Source organism: Strix uralensis, chromosome 1, assembly GCF_047716275.1.
Source record: "Strix uralensis isolate ZFMK-TIS-50842 chromosome 1, bStrUra1, whole genome shotgun sequence".
Lineage (NCBI taxonomy): Eukaryota > Metazoa > Chordata > Aves > Strigiformes > Strigidae > Strix > Strix uralensis.
Window position 1 is genome coordinate 114,711,436 of NC_133972.1, and position 17,014 is coordinate 114,728,449.

The 17,014-nt window shown below is 34.9% G+C and overlaps 1 protein-coding gene across 8 annotated transcripts in view; it reads left to right on the top strand.

Moving 5' to 3' along the window:
- The window catches only part of CDH19 (cadherin 19), a 125,411-nt gene that overhangs the window by 34,302 nt on the left and 74,095 nt on the right, over positions 1 to 17,014 (top strand). The gene's annotated exons all lie outside the window — the stretch shown is intronic.

Here is a 17,014-nt window from a genome sequence, read left to right on the forward strand (position 1 = left end):
ATAATAATATGAAACTGTTCATTGAGGTCTGAGGCACTGCTAAGAGTGGTAGAGCATTAGATGCATGCTTGGCTATATTATCTTAGAAGTAATTAAAAACACTGCAACAAGAAAAAATCTTAATACAAGTAGATCAAAGAACAGAAATAATAGTTTGCATTGTACATACCTGTCAAAAAAAAAAAAAAAAAGGAAAGAAAAAAGAATTCTGCTGTTCTTTGAGGAGCTAAATGGTAGGTCACTAATAAAAGATGATATGGTAACTATCACATGTAGCTTTTGTACCATGTAAAGCAGAACTATACATTGGGTTGGGATGTTAGTGCTAAAGTCATCATTCACAGCAGTAATATAAATAATCACAACACCTCATCAGTTTTTCCTCTGTAAGCACGAAATTAAATGCTGAAGCCTGAAGTGAGTTTATTTATCTCAGAAAATGGTAATAGTGGTGGCATCAACAGTTATTGGAAAGGAAATAAAACTTTCTGTTGTCTTAATCATTTCGTGGCTAAACACACAGAAATGTGTCCTGCTGCCTTGTGCCCCTCCTCCCTGGCCCTGGGGAAGCAAAACTGTCACTCCAGTGCCAGTGAACTGCGGCAAAGACCTGACCCTTCCCTGCCTCTCTTTGTGCTTTTCCCCTTCCAGCGGGGCTGCCTGCTGTGGCATTTCCCCACCATCCATCTGCAGGCCATTTCCTCATGCAGGAGGAGCAATCTGGGAGGCAGGCAGACCCTCACTGAAGCACAGGAGGAGGGATCAGAAGCCATGCCCTCACCTTGAGGATCAGGAGCTTGCTGATAGATGCTTCTTTGTTAATACAGAAGCAGGGAGTCACCTGGGAACACATGGGGCTGGAAGGTTTAACTTTTTTTTTATCCAAAGTCCTGCTTTACTCTGTGTTGGCCATTTAAGAGACTTTCAATTATCCTTATCAGAGTGTTCACCCATGCAGCTTCAATAAGTGGGTGTAAGCATGTTTTTTTTCTGATGGATGTTGTGGTTAAGAGGACATGACAGTGAGCTGCAAGAGTCATTATCTATTAATTTTTCTGGTTTATTTTAGTAAGCAATTTATAGGTTTTCCAGAATGTCTTTTACATTTTCCGCTCATTAATTGAATCCCATTTATACTATTTCTTTTGCATTAAAAGATGTATTGCACTATTTAAAGTCTTAATTTAGCCCATATGTCAAAACTATATCTAAATGAGCCACTACAGCACTTTCATATGAATTACAGCATGTAAGTCTTTTCCCTCCTGTCTTTTTTATCCTTGTAGATTCAATTTCTTTATTAGAAGGTAGGAAAGGAACAAATAAAATATAAGTATAATAAGCAGCAATATTAAAACACAAACTTGGGACTATGAAGTCAAGTTCAAGCTGTAGAAGATATTTTAAATGCCTAGAAAAAATGATCCAAAACCTTGCACAAATGTGCAAGTATGTGATGTTGTTCAATGTAAACTGGGAAAATTCCAGTGTCTTTATTCTAATTGTATGAATGTGTTTTGGGTTTTTTTTCCAAACAGTAGCCTAGAGTTTCAAAAGTTGTAATTCCAGGTCTTTTATTTATCTGTCTTCCTAACATATGTACTTAATACATTGCCACTCTCATCAACAAAATGAAGGCACATACCTTCTCAAGATAATGTCTTCATTGTAAACCAGTGGTAGGGGAAAAAAAAAAAAAAAAGGCAGAAGGAGGGAGGATCAAGGTAGACGACTATCAGAACTTCTTTCTCAAAGGTCATCTAGTCTTCCAGCTTCTGACAGTCCTTAACTCTAGGAAAAAAATATTAAAAAAGGACCAAAACAAAACAACTACTCCCCTGCCCTTGGATCTACCCCAGAGTTAATGAGGCTAGGACACATTCTACATTGATTTTTTTTTTTTTTTTTTCCCCAGAAATTCTTCTGGAGGTTTTGTTTGTGTATTTGTTTTCTGGCAAGTAATTTCTTCCTGTTTCATATATTAGCTACCTGTGCTATAAGCTAAATACTCTACTGGTTTACGTTTTCATATCTTTCCTTTAACGTCTCTGTTGAATGGCCCATTGATTCCAAAACAGTATATTTACAACAGGGTACAAGAAACGTCGTTCCTTTCCTTGGTTGGCTAGCAGCAGGCAGTGACATCTCCCACTGGGAGTAGTACCTTTGCACTGTTCAAATGTGCATGTAACTTAGATGCTGATATTGATGTTCACAATAATGATGTTTGTCATCTGCTCCATTGAAGATGTGAGAAGCTGTTTCCCACTTAGCAGTACATAATAAGGTGCCACTCTCATGGTTCTTTATGCTTTTTTTATTCAGAGAATTTGGTGAACGTTATTTTTACTTTCTCTTTTTTATGAACAAAGTGTGACTTTTTTAGATTATTTAAGGTATGTACTATATTTTTAAGATCTCAATTAACATTAATCAAGGCAGTTTTTTGCCCTTAAAACTCTATTTTAACATGGGTTTCCTTTTGCTCCCACAGTATTTTGTGCTAATATATTGCTTATTATAAGATACAATATTGCCAGTGGTTATAATAATGAACTTTAACATCAGTTCTTTGCAAATACCAACTGTTCCTTAATTTGGTGTCGTATTTAAAAATAATTACCCACTTTCAACCTTCCAATTTAATATCGTTATAGTTCATATCAATGTATTTTACTACGTAGCTGATTTTTTTCTTTTATTGTATAGTTGTCTCTTAGCTTGTAACAGGTTACTATTTCTCTCACTCTGCATAAATTTGGTGGATTGAATAGTACTCCTTATAATCTGCTTCCATCAACAACTTTCAAGCCTGGCAAAAAAGAAACAAAAAATTACAACATATTACCATGTTATCCTGAGCAGAAACTTGTACCTACTAGCATTTGGAGATACCTGTAGTGCATATCTAATGGTGTTGCTCTTTCCTAGTAACTACTTTTCCACACAGAGCTGAGTAATACTTTTTTTATTTTTTTATTTCTTTTTAGCTATACTTTAGAAAACTATGTGGATTAACCTTTCATTATGAAGAGATTTTTAGTATAAGGCAAGGCACCTTTTTGATACTTTCTTTACATCAGGCTTGGAAATCCCTCCAATCCCTGTACTGCTCATTCACCTGATCCAAAAACTAGAAATAGAACAATTGTCAACCCAAATTTTTTGAGTTATCATTTCTGTACATACCAGAACTTTGCTGGAGCTATTTGCTCAGATCTTAACTTGTTCTCCATTTCTTCATAAAGTGCAGCCTAACCAGCCCTTGTGCCCAAGCAGAGTCCCTCACCCACCCCATAGTGGGTATCATGACACATACTTTCAACTTACTTATTTTGTGGAAAGATTTCAGTTATTCAGGGTTATGTGCAGTATTACCACCATCTGATAAACCTGAGCTCTCTTCCAGATCTATGCTACTCCATAGGAAACGTTTTTTGCCTTTCTTTGTCTTCAAGATAAGGTTGTTGAAACGTAAAGATTTGATAAGGATTTTGAAATGGATAGTTCAGAAAAAGTGGGAATCATGTTATCCCACAATCACTTACTACAGCATTTTATAACTTCCTGGACCAGGTTAACATTACCAACTGTTGAAGACTATCTCCTATTCGAGCTAGAATTTGGCCACATCCCGTGCTGCTATTCCAACATTTCTCCAATGACTTTTGTACTGATACTGGATCTATTCCAACTTTCTGCTGAACATAACTTAAGTAACTTGAAAGTCATGGACATAAACTCTCAGAGGAAGCCATGGTCACGCACAAATTTCTTTAAAGATGATTATAAGTGGTCATCCCTGTTAATTTTATTACAGTTTAGATAAAGAAGGCTGGAAATCACATTAAGTTATGAATAACATAGCTTGTAAATCTCCATAAGTGACCAATATAGTAGAAATGCAGTCAAATACATTCAAAATGCATTTTATGTGTATAAAAGGCCTAGATAACTTTTATTTTTTCTTACAGACAATGAAAATAATTTGAATTAATGAAGAACTGAATACAAAGTAGATACAGATCCACAAGTTTTTACTTTTAAAAGTATCCATGAAAATCTAAACTTCTAGTTTTCATTTGTACTCGTAGCTGTACTTCCTGAATGACAAGACACACAAGATGAGATCTCAGAAATTCTGTGTTTCTGATCTGATAGAGTCACTGAGCAGAATATTCAAAATCTTATAAAAACATAGGCTCTTGGAAAATCTCCAGCTTTTCAGACTCACAGATACTGGACAACTCAAAGATGACAAGTTCATTGAACTGAAAGTGCTCTGGTCTAAGCACACAAAGTTTTGAAAGATTTATTTTTACTGTTGATAGAAATATCTATTTTCTGATATTTTCCTGATTATGCTTAAAATGAACAGATCATATACAGATGAATAATTATTTTTTAAATTTATGGATATCAGACTTAACCTTTAAAAAAAACAGCAGAACCTCTTATTTTTCACTGAAATACCTAGATTACATTTTTTTTTTGGATGAAGGAATGTACTCTTTTCTCTGTAGGTACAGTACCTAACACTATGAAAATGCTATTTGTTACAGTCTCCTAGACATGACTACACATAATATGAAAAACTAATAATATTATTAACCTAGTGGGGTAGCACTTCAGAATAAATTTATTTCTTGAACTGTGCCCTTAATTTTTACAGAATTACATTTCTAGTAGTTTGAAGGATTTATGAAATAAAATCAAGTGACAAAGATGTAATATGAAAGAGTGAGTTGGTTGTGACAATGTATTGGCCTTAGAAGCAAAAAGGGCAGAAAGTCAAATACAACTAAAAATGAAATGTCTTGTAATTGACCTCTAGAGAATTAATATTATTCCTTGTAATAGGGAATGTTAATTTTATTACTTACAAATTATGTTCTGAGCAGTTCTACATTCCCTTTCTATATTGCTTATTTTAAGATGATTGTAAAATTTTAGGTTGAAAAAACTACTAAGTTAAAATGTGTAAATTTTGTGTTATGTGACAGTAAAAGCAGAAGATGAGAATGCCTTACTACCTTGTTTGATGAATCTTAGGATATTATTCTGAATACTTTGTTTCTACTTTTGTTGAAGATGGCCTTTTTGATATAGTCCTACTGGCATATAATACAGTACATACCCACTCTAGCTGGGTAGTTAGAAAAAATAATTGAGAAAAATTTATCTGTGATGATTGCATCAGAGATTCTTTGGGCATTTAGGGACAAAATTGTCTAACTTTCATGGGAAATATCATTACTAGACTACAAGCCAAATTTATTTACTGTGTTAAAGAAGAATTATTAGAATTTTAATGTTTAAACCACATAGGATCCAGAAAGTTTTATGAATCAGGAGAAAATAACAATTTTTACTTCAATCAGTTGATGTGATACATTGCGTGCATCCCATTTTTTGTAGAACTTAGTTTATTGATTAAAATAATCAGATTAAGGTTTACTAAATTAATGAAGCTTACTTTTTTCTTCTAATAATTGAACATGCAGAGTATATGTTTTGACCTACGAAGAGATTGCAAAACTGAAGCTATTAATATCTTCTTAAATTTTCTCTTGAATATCTTAACTGAAATGAGAAAGCAACATTCTCTTTTTCATTTATTATCTAGATTGTGTATGTTTGTGTGTATACTAAATAATTTTCTGCTTTGTTCAGAATGCTGAACAATGTAAATAACTGCACACAAACATTTACTTTTTTGCTTGAAAATCTCAAAAATTTCATGACATAGGGCAAACATTAACTCATCTGATGAACACAGAATCTCAAATTCTGAAACACTGTGGTACATGAATACTTGTGCTACCAGTTTGGTGCATCTACATTGTAGAGTCGGCTTCTTGGATTCCTCTGAATTAATTACTCCCAAATCTTGTTATGAACAAAGCCCAACAAACAGACATTGTCTTCAAAATCAAGAAATTGTTGCTCTAGTTAGAGTCTAATGAAATAATATTTATTGGCCCAATTACCCTCTTAATAAGTTGTAGTTCAAAATACATACAATTAAAATTAATATGCTCAAATAGCCTGGTATGCTCCCTTTTTCTTTGGTGAAGTGTTCACCACTTCTAGTGTCCTGATGGGTGCTGAGGTCAACAGCTTCAGTTTGGGTTGAGGGAAACTGTACATTGAAATTTCAGCATCCCTAGCCCTTTACTGAAAGGTGCTAAATGTTGATATGGATAGCATCTTCCCTCTCACTGCCTGAGGCGATTTTTTTTACATCTGTAGTACGTTCTTTTTTTACATTCTTCCTGGTCTGCAGGACCACGTCACATCTAAATGCACTATATATGCTATGGTTTACATGTTTACTCAGATTATCAGGTTGTATTCTTTTCATAAACAGCAGTATCTCATCTCTGGTACCATCCTATGCCCAAAATTTTAAGGCCTCTGCTTTGTGGCTCCCCTCCTCTATGCAGCATTTCACTCCAGGGCCATAGATAATTAATTCTACACCAAAAAGCTGTTTAATACGAATATCAAGCAGCTACCAAAATGTATATAGCTATACACACAAACACATATGCATGTGTATACATAGTTACACATTTTTATAAAGCTAAACAAAGATAAAATGAAATCACATAATTATTAATCTGATCATTGGATAATTGCTTTTATGATTAAACAAACTCAAAAAGATCTTCAGAGGTGAGTCTCGACAAACCCTGGTAAGTCCTAGAGAATGTGTTTTTTTTATTAACACAAAGCCTGTAGCCCGTTACAAGCAATGACATCATTCTACTAAGGAGGAAGACTATTCATGCTTTCTTGAAAGAGATGGTCCTAAGAAGATGCTTGAAGTTGATTTACAAGATCACAGACTGACTGATTAATTTTTCTAAAGTCAGCCAACAAGTCACTGGCAATAGAACAGATTAACTGATTGTCTTGGTAGACTCCAGCATAGAAGATATTTTTTCAATTAATACAGAGCCATGTGGGGGACTATGCAGAAAATATTTTCTCCAGTTCAGGCCTGGAGTGTATTTGTAAGACAAGACAGATTTTACAATGGCATATGCCATTTGGTTTTGTTTTCTGTAACATAGTTTAAACTAATGAGCTGTAAATCTTGAAATTGCTGCTTTCTTCATAACAAATACAGTCCAGACTGATGGTAGCAAAGATCTGAAGCAATATTTGGATTTAAGAATTTACTTCACTGGGAAACTATGATTCTGTGAAAATGATAAAATGGAGATACCAATGCTGGAAGAAACTGTTGTGGTTTAAATCCAGCTGGCAACTAAGCACCACACAGCCTCTTGCTCAATCCCTCTTAGTGGGATGGGGGAGAGAATTAGAAGTGTAAAAATGAGAAAACTCATGGGTTGAGATAGAAACAGTTTAATAAGTAAAGCAAAAGCCATGCACACAAGCAAAGCAAAACAAGGGATTCATCACTATTTCCCATCATCAGGCAGGTGTTCAGCCATCTCCAGGAAAGCAGGGCTCCATCACACATAACTGTTACTTGGGAAGACAAATGCCATCACTCTGAATGTCCCCCTCTTCCTTCTTCTTTCCTCAGCTTTATAAGCTGAGCATGATGTCATATGGTATGAAATTTCCTTTTGGTCAGTTGGGGTCAGCTGGCCTGGCTGTGTCCCCTCCCAACTTCTCCAGCCTCCTCGCTGGTGGGGTGGTGTGAGAGCCAGAAAAGGCCTTGACTCTCTCTAAGCACTGCTCAACAATAATGAAAATGTCCCTGTTTCCAGCACAAATTGAAAACATAGCCTCATACTGGCTACTATGAAGAAAATTAACTGTATCCCAGACAAAACCAGCACAGAAACCAAGCTGGCAAGTCCATATAATGTGGTGCAGAACTGTATAGCTATGGGTATACTGTTTATTAAGTTGAGCTCTGATATTCCTCTTCATACCAGTGATCTTCCATACTCCAGTCAGGTAACATCCATCACTAAATCATCCTCCACACCATATAGGGGCCCTGCATACCAGGACACGTTTAGCTTTATAACGCATACAGCACTCACCACTGAGATTGAGATGAGGGATAAGATAAAGAGCTATACATATCGCTACTCTGAAGTCTGTCATTTTATTGCAAAATAGACCAATTTTATGAGGATACATACAATCACACAAGCTCAAAAGTGTAACCAGGGAGATGTCCCTGTCTTTTGGTACCTTTGGTACATTGGTACCTGTGAAAGAAGCTACATATATATCACTTCTGGATCTCAGTTTCTAGACATGTTAACTCAAGTTTCCATTATCTCATGTCTCTTTTCACAGTTTTATGGTGTAAACATTAATATTTTGAATCTGCATTTGGATAGAGGCATGGCATTTCTTTTGAAGAGAAAAGAAGATTTAACCTCTACAGATTATAAAATATTCACATATGAAAAACCAAGACACAGAGAAAAGTTTTGCCTAACGGTCAAATCTACTATTTTGGGGCTGCAATTTAAGCATTATTTCAATTTGTCATATAGGAATTAGAACAACAGTAACATCAATAAACTACAGTACTAAACTAATGAAAGCTATGCCAGACTTTTTATCTTACATGAACACAGAAAAATATTTCATTTTTTCCCCTGTGAAATAAAGATCAAACATTTTAATTCATTTAATAGCAATAATAATACAAATGCTACTTTTAAGTTCTCTAGGATCAGACAAATTTGAGAATGTGTCTATAATAAATGTCACTGGTGATCTTGAAAACTCTGGGAAATTTGAGTAAATAATACTGTATTTCTTTTGCACTTCAAGAGACAAGATATTTGACCAAGGTCAAAAATAGAAAGTAGAGCTTCAGTGTTTTGTACCAAACAACAAAATTCAAGTGCCTCTGTTGCATCATTGCTACAATTAGCTTCCTGAATCCCTAACCCTTTCTAAAGAGTAGAGTCATCCAGTGGCAATGATAGTTCCTTCTCTTATCAGCCTCCTTCCCCATGTGAAACTCCACAGCCTTGCTGTTTGCACAGGAGGTGGGATGGCTCCTGAAGGCAGTGGCCTGACCGCTGCACGAGCTGTTCTCCATCTGGCCATCTGGCGGGTGAGCTGGCCAGCACCCAAGGCAGGGCTGACCTTGCTCCTGGGCTACCCACATCTTCATCTCTCAGAGACCTTGCTGTGCTTCTCATAGATGGCTCTCCCCTTTCTCCTGACTGCGAGAAAAACTGGTCCTCCACCTGGCTAGTGTCCAAGCTGATCTAGTTACAGTTTCTCCAGCTGGTCTATTCTTGGAAAAATGAACTAGATGTTCTTAGTTTAGGATAGTCAGTCTACCCTGCACTCTCCCCCCTTCCTACTTACTGCATGTACAACATATTTAATTTTGGCTAGATTTCTGCATAATTGTGAAGAAGAGATCTGACTGTTTTTCTCTCAATTTTTTTTTTTTTTTTTGTCCATTGATTCTTGTCTTTTCTCCAGTAACTGGCACATAGTTTCTCACAAGATAGCTTCTCCATCTTTACACAGCTTAACTGTTTATTCTCTACTGTTTTGTAAAAGCATTCCCCCCCCCCCCCCAAAAAAAAATAAATTGAAGATCTTAAAATCTTTATCATTTTACTGTATTTTCAGTGATCTTTTGATACACCACTATTAAGTATACACATATATCCCTTCCTCTCTCTTTGGTGGGTAAAGCTCTTTAACAATACACATTCATAAAAATTAATTCCATGTGAACATCTTATATTCTTGGTACCAAATGGTAAAATGCAGATGATGGTTTTAAAAGTAAGTGCCTTTGTGAATATTTTTAGTTTACTATAAAATATCTCAATGTAACTAGGCTGATTTTTCTCCTCAGATTTTATCACACAAAGTCTTGTTTGTTGGTTGATTGTGCCTCTGACTCTTAGAGGTCAATGCGTTTCCATGCTGTTACTCATGTAGCATTCATCTCAGGGCCTTCAGCTGGTCTAATTGGTGTAGACTACACAGCAGTCAATGAAGCTAGATAAGTTTACATCTGCTCATCCTGCTCACAGATCAAATAGGAGCATTTTACAAGCAGCAGTTACTCAGTACTATCTATCTGACCTGTCTTTGACTTTTAAAGATAGGACGGACTTACTTTATACCATCTATAAATCTCTGTTAGGCAGTGCTATGTTAACTCTTTAATAACAACTATGGTAGCATTTAAAAAAAAATTAAAATTATATTGTTTATGAAAAATTCAGGATTCGGATGTTTAGCTCACATAAACTGATCTGCTGATTGCTTTAGGGTTTCCAATGATTTTAGTGCAACTTTAAAATTTTTTTTAGACAGAACATGCTGTTAATACTTACAGTTGTACACAGATAGTAAATAGGAGAATCTCACTGTAGATATTACAGTGAGAAATACAGAAAAATAAATCACAGTATAAGCTTGATTTCAGATATTTTACAGAAGGTAGAGTGAATTATTTCAGCTGAAGTTATTAATTTGGCCCTCTTTTTGGGAGGGTAAAATGCTTTAAACACAAATTTATTTTTTCATTTATTTTTAAATAATTATTTTATTTAACTAAACCAGCAATCCTTTCAGTGTGTGATAGGTATTAATATGGTGCAAGCAATCATACACCCTCTAGGTAAAAACAAAAGGAAACAAGTTAGGATTAGTGTCATTATAATGAAAATTGAAGTTAAATTGTTGTGGCCAGAATGCAACTGTAAACTCTATAAACTTCTTTTGTGTCAAGATTCTACCTCTAAGCCTCAATGCAAAACACAATTTGCAAAAAAAAGAATTCTCTTTTCCCTTAATTTTTTTCCCCCTGAATTAGAACAACAAATAAAAAGAGGGGGGAATTCCTTAAAAGAAAAAAAAAAGAGGGGAGGAGGAATTAGTGTGGAACAGAGCAAGGTTCTTCTAATTACTTTTTTACTGGCTGAAAAACTTTTTCTCAGGGTGTAACTGAAAAGCCTATTTTTTTCATTCGAGAAACCAGAAAGCTCAAAATAATTGTCTCACTCTTTTTCCCCTATGCTGTACCTAGAAATCAATAAAATGCAGAGATGAGGGCTGGTCCATGGAGCATAGAGTGAGGGCAGGCACCTTGTCCTATGTGATCCTTAACGCCCATTAAGGAAAAGAAAAAAATTCGGCCTTCTGCTTTCCTCTCCCTCTTTGCAGGAGGAATGAGATTTGGATCTTTTCCTTAACCAGCAGCTCATCTCAAAGGCTTTTCACTTTTCTCGGTTGTCTTCCAAGCTATTGTTTAGGCTTTGCTGGTGGGACATGGGATGAAATGTTGACATTATGAAATTCTTCAAACAGGAATCCTTAATTTTATTTTATTTTGTTCTATTTAATTTCATTCATTTTTTGGAATGGAAATGTCATGGGGATTAATTAAAAAAAATATCAACAACATGTTGACATTTCTAAATTTGGAATACGTCATTTAGATCTGTTGAACTAATCCAACAGGGTTATTCTTCTGCCACTGAAATTTGTGCATAACAATCTTTTCCAAATTAGGCTGACCTGGCCTTGTAATCTCTATATCCATTCTCGTACTGATCTCTGCACTAGTTTTTAGACTGAGAGGTTATAATGCATCAGATCACTGAGCTGATCAGTCACAGCTATAGATTTGGTCTTCATGAACTTGCATTTAGTATTTCTAATATTTCTTCTACCTTCATGCTTCATTTTTTTCTACATGTAAATGAGCAGAACAGCCTTCTAACATTTGTAGTAGACTGATCATGTATGTCAAAAAGTATATGAGGGTTACATAGCTAACTAAATGGAAAGAAATATTTGTCTTATTATTCTTCAGCATATTTTATAATAATTCATGACTGAATTCTGACTTGCACTATATATGACCTGTATCTAATAACAACTGCTGTCCTCTCTGCAGGAGACAGGTGGGTGAATATGAACTAGTTACAGAAATCAGCTGAATTCAGGCTCTTAGGATGTGATCATCAGCATGAGACCTTGGTCTAAAGACAGAGATAAGACGACATCCTCAGTTTCATTCAATCTATATCTAAACAGTGTGTAACAGTAAGAGAATAAGGGAACTCCATTCCTTCAGGGAATCATCTTGAAGATTTTTCTGCTCTGAATTTGCTCTGATTGATTGTATCTTGTGATGGGAATATAAACACGAAAAGATAATGAGGTGTCTGCATATTATTTTTCAAACACAATATATTCTATCATAACAATATTCACTGAGAAAAGAAAAGGAAAGGGGAAAGGAAAGAGAAAGGAACCATCTTTGGAAAGGTTTGATTACAGTGTAATATTCAGATTCTTTTAATTAAGAAGGATATGCACAATTTCCACAGACTTTTCACATATACTACTAAATACACACTTATCTTAAGTAATTACACTTTGTTGCAATTCATTAAACTTCTTTCCCTTCTGGGAAAAAAAAAAAAAAAGGGGAAAAAAAAGGATTTCATAACACAAACCACAGAATCATGGGAAAAATACAAAACCACTCCAGCTGATCATTAAATATTGAAACAAATAAGATATAACGAGATTTTGAAACTGTTTCCCAATAATTCCATGAAAAAAAGTCTCACTGGTACTGTAGATTAATCCATGCATTTTTATATTTACACTGTTTCATGAATAGCTTCTAACTTCTACTCCAGAGGTGTAATTTGTAACATATTTTAGTGGCAACTGAATTTTAGTTACAGTGGAATTATTAAAGAAGTGGAGGGGAAAAAAACACATTTATTTAACAAAATGCTTTCATTCAGCATAGTATATTTACTCTGTATAGTGCCAAGATATTGCTCAGGAATGCACAAAAAATACTGCATTTCAACCTATGCAGTCCTCCAAGTCCCACTTCTCCTTCCTCTTCTTGGTTCCACTTGGCTCCTCTCTGAGCTGTACCTCCTTTAAGTAGTAACAGGTAAGACTTGCTTTGGGAAAAGCTGCATATCTGAAGGCCCATAAAAAGTCCGTCTAGAAATTACAAAGATCCCATCAATAAAAGAAGTCCAACACAAAGCCTCAAAATTCAATATTGAGTCCCCAGGAATGAAGAAATTATGAACTCTCTCATTGATATTGTTCATACCCCAGTGCTGCTGTTTTCACAATGCCTTCTCCACCTTTTAGCAGAGTTGTGCTGGCTACTTACCTAGCCTGGAATAATCCTGCTTAGCTTCATGCAAATTTCAGATGCCTATTCCAAACACAAGAGCCATGATTTGGGTATAGGTGATTTGGGAGAATCATCCCTCTTGAAACCTTGAGTGCTGTCCCTCTCCCTCCCTGTCCCTCACTGAGTAAATTCAACTTACTCTGATATCAGATCAATATTTGAATAACCTACCTTGTTTTCTCCGTGATATATTTGCAAAGGTTATAAACTGTTACTTGAAAGTTGGAAATACCATATATAAAATAAAACTAACCAAAGAATACAACTTGATCTTGTCATATTTCATGCCAATGATCTATAAAAGTGTAAAAGCATCATAACCTGCATGATATTCAGAGACCGAATATGGAGGTGAATGCCTCCTCTTCCCCCCACTTTTAGTTCACAGGAGCAATGTACTCCTCTGTAAAACTAAGGAATGGACTTACTAGATAAGTGTTTACTTACGTTGCTTTTATATAACATCTTGTCATAAAACTCAGCATATGTTTGACTAACTTAATAACTTTTTACAAAAATATGAAGCTTTTAATACTGTTTTATTTTTAAAATAATCACATTTATTTATAGATAAAACCATGTCTTCTTATTGTCTGCAACCAAATATAGATGCAATTTACTAATTTGTTTTTCACTTTCTAGAGATTAATATCTTCAAAGAAAAAAAACTAGTTTTGATTTGGGTATGAAGTCTTTTTATTTTCTTCCGTGTTTTATGAGACCTGAAATCCTATCAATGAATTTCATCTAAACCCCTGCCTTGGGTAATGCAGCCCATAAACACAGTAGAAGAATAATTAAACAACAAATAAATGAAATAATAATTAAAAATGTTCTTTTTTAAATTTTTTTTTTTCCTCACTGTCATCTTTTTTATTTTTTTTTAAGTTTTGTTTGTCTCCCCTTTTGGTTTTCCAAGATTTTTCAAGAAAAGCTTGTGTCCTTACCAAAGGATCTGTCTACATTTGAATTCTCCTCATACTGGAAAGTGATTAAGGGAAGAACTGTTTACCTACAGTCCCACTAAATGAACCCAAGAGAGTGAAATTTTCTGAGATTATCCAATTAAGGAAGTGTCAAAGATGAGGATAGAATCTCATTCATCTCCCTCACTGAGTGAGAACTGACCCCTTTTTAATCTTTTCTTCTTTTTTTTTTTTTTTCCCAGTGTTCTTTATTCTGTTTTAAAATAAACAATACTCCTATAGTTTCCCATCTTTATTTTTCTTTTAGTTTCTGGAAAATGGAATAGATTTTCCTTTAAAAAAGATAATTAACTCTACTGAACTCATAGGACTGTCTTTCTTCAAGTCATTATAGCACATACATATATATCCACAAAATATGATTAATAATTATATTTAAAGAGAAATATAATTTAAAAAGAAATGAATAGATATCATATTACAATTGAATTATCAGTAAACAAGTTTTAAATTGTATAGAGATTTTAATTCCAATTTTATTGTCATAATCGTCATATTCTTGCTCTCAAGCAAGCACCTAATTGAGCTATATCTTTTGGATTAATAAAATTCCTATTTTTAATCACAACAGACATAATGAAGAAGGAAAATACTCCAATTGGTTTAACTGGAATTCTGAAGTTTCTCTTTCAGTCCCCAGTGTCTGTATGACAACTCATTATTCATTTAGGTAAAATAAAGTTTACTCAACTCTTCCAAACTTCCAGTAAGGTTTTGCTCAGGCAGTGATTTTAACTCCTCACGTGTTCCCTCAGAACTGGGTTGCCCATTCATGTTGATTATGCCACCAATTCTTCTGTCAGCAAGCAACAGGTCTCCCCTATGGAGCAAGATGATGTTAAGCTTTTAACCCCCCCTGGAGAGAAGCTGTGACAACGTTCAAGGTGACAGTGGCTGCTGAAAGCTACCATATCACTGAGATACCTCTCTGCAGTAAATAGCATGGTCTGTGAGATCAGGAAAGAGCTAACCGGGTAACTGTTTTCCTTTATATGTGACAGTCCAAATTATTTCTTTTCAATGTTAATATCAAAAAACCTACCTGTTATTAACAGGTGCTTAGACAGAGATGCAGAAACGGTTTATCACATGAGAACACTGTACTGTGAATAAGCATATGTTTTCTTCTCAGTTGAGAAAAGTTTTCTCATAATTTTGTGAATTAGCCTTCTTATTTTACTTCTTTTTTAAGGTGCAGACAGCACAACTGATTTAATTTTTTCCTTATTGCTGCATACTATCTGTACCTTGTCAAAAGTCCCTCCTATTCTGGTCAGTTCAACTCATCAGTTCTTCAACAAACATTTCCAAGAAACTTCTATTTTTATTTGCTTCCTGCTGCTTATTTCTGTTCCCTTCACATAGCACATCTTACTTAGATTACATCCTGTGACAAGATCCAGCATTCTCCGTAAATGAGCGTATCTTGTCAACAATGATCTTGCCCTTTTCTTACACCTATGTCTAGTTAATTCTGACTTGGTGAATGAAACGTCACCTATTCTGTATCGCTAGAAAGCCAGTGAGAAGCAGCATTGGTAAAAAAGCTGTTTTTCCAGGTGGTAAAAGATAACATATCATTGAATTCCAATTAGACTTCTACAGTTGCCACAGATTTTAGGAGAGCGTCCTTCTCCTCTTCCCATTTTTCTATTTTGCATCTGCTATACCTCACCCTGTGCAAAGCTGGTGTCAGACCATGAACCAAAAGTAGGATGTAACCATTCTTACTAAATAACAGCTCTCCCCAAACATTCCTACTTCTTAAAAAAAAAAAACAACCAACATGCATGATAAAAAGTGCAGAAGATATGAAAATGTAACCTTAGTTTATGTTGATTCCCTCACTCAAATCTAACATCAAGTTTTAGACAAAGAAATTACTTTTTGGCTAGCACAGGCAAAAATGCTTGAGGTAAGAACATCAGAAAGAAATCTTTGTCGGCTTGGTTTTGATATCTAATTTCATAAATAATCATTACTAAAACCACAGTGTTATCGAAGAACCAGAAGCTGTATAATGTTACCATATTTACTCTGATTTGAGAAAAAAAATTAGTCAATGTACTTCTTAAAGCTGAAACTATATAATTTGAAAAATTCTGTGTTCATTTCCAGTCTGATACAGGAACTATATTACTTATACTGAAGTAGTTAGAAGATAATTCTCAAGAAGTTACCAGGAGATCATCCTCAAAGACTGAGAAGTAATTCTGAATAACCTCACAAAAATCCAACTGCTGAGACAGTGTACACAATACTTTTCTATGGAGTATAAGGCTTTCTGACTTGTCAAGATGGACATAATGTATGGACAGTTTTCCTGTGTTACTTCAAGTGCATTCATTTCAAGTTTTAAGGTCTGACATATTAGGGGATTTTGTATTAATTTGGAACTAGCTGATTTGCCCCTGACATCCAGACATAAATACAGTAAACAGTGATTCATGTTAGCTGAGGTACCAGAGCTCCCATATGCATCAATCAGAATTGTTTCCTTTGCAGACTATGTTCTGCTCTGTTCCTGTTCTCTGACCTGGCAACCCTAGTCATGTTTTCTTATAGTATTATGTATGCTGAAGAATCACATTTCCTGATTTTCCATATTTTGTGTTCTGGCCATAAGATTCCTGAACATCTGAGTAAGATCTGCAGGGCTGGTCAGAATTTACTTTCCTTCCTTTCCAGAAAAAAATATGTTATAATATGTGACAAAAGCACACACAAGAGTTTTTCAGTTTTCACATAGAAACAGTTGTTAAATTTTCTTACACTGGGTGAGGAAGAAGAAGGAGGAAGACATAACTTTTCTGAGGATGTCTAAATCTTTCTGTTTAAAGGAGGCAATTTCATGAGAGAAAAA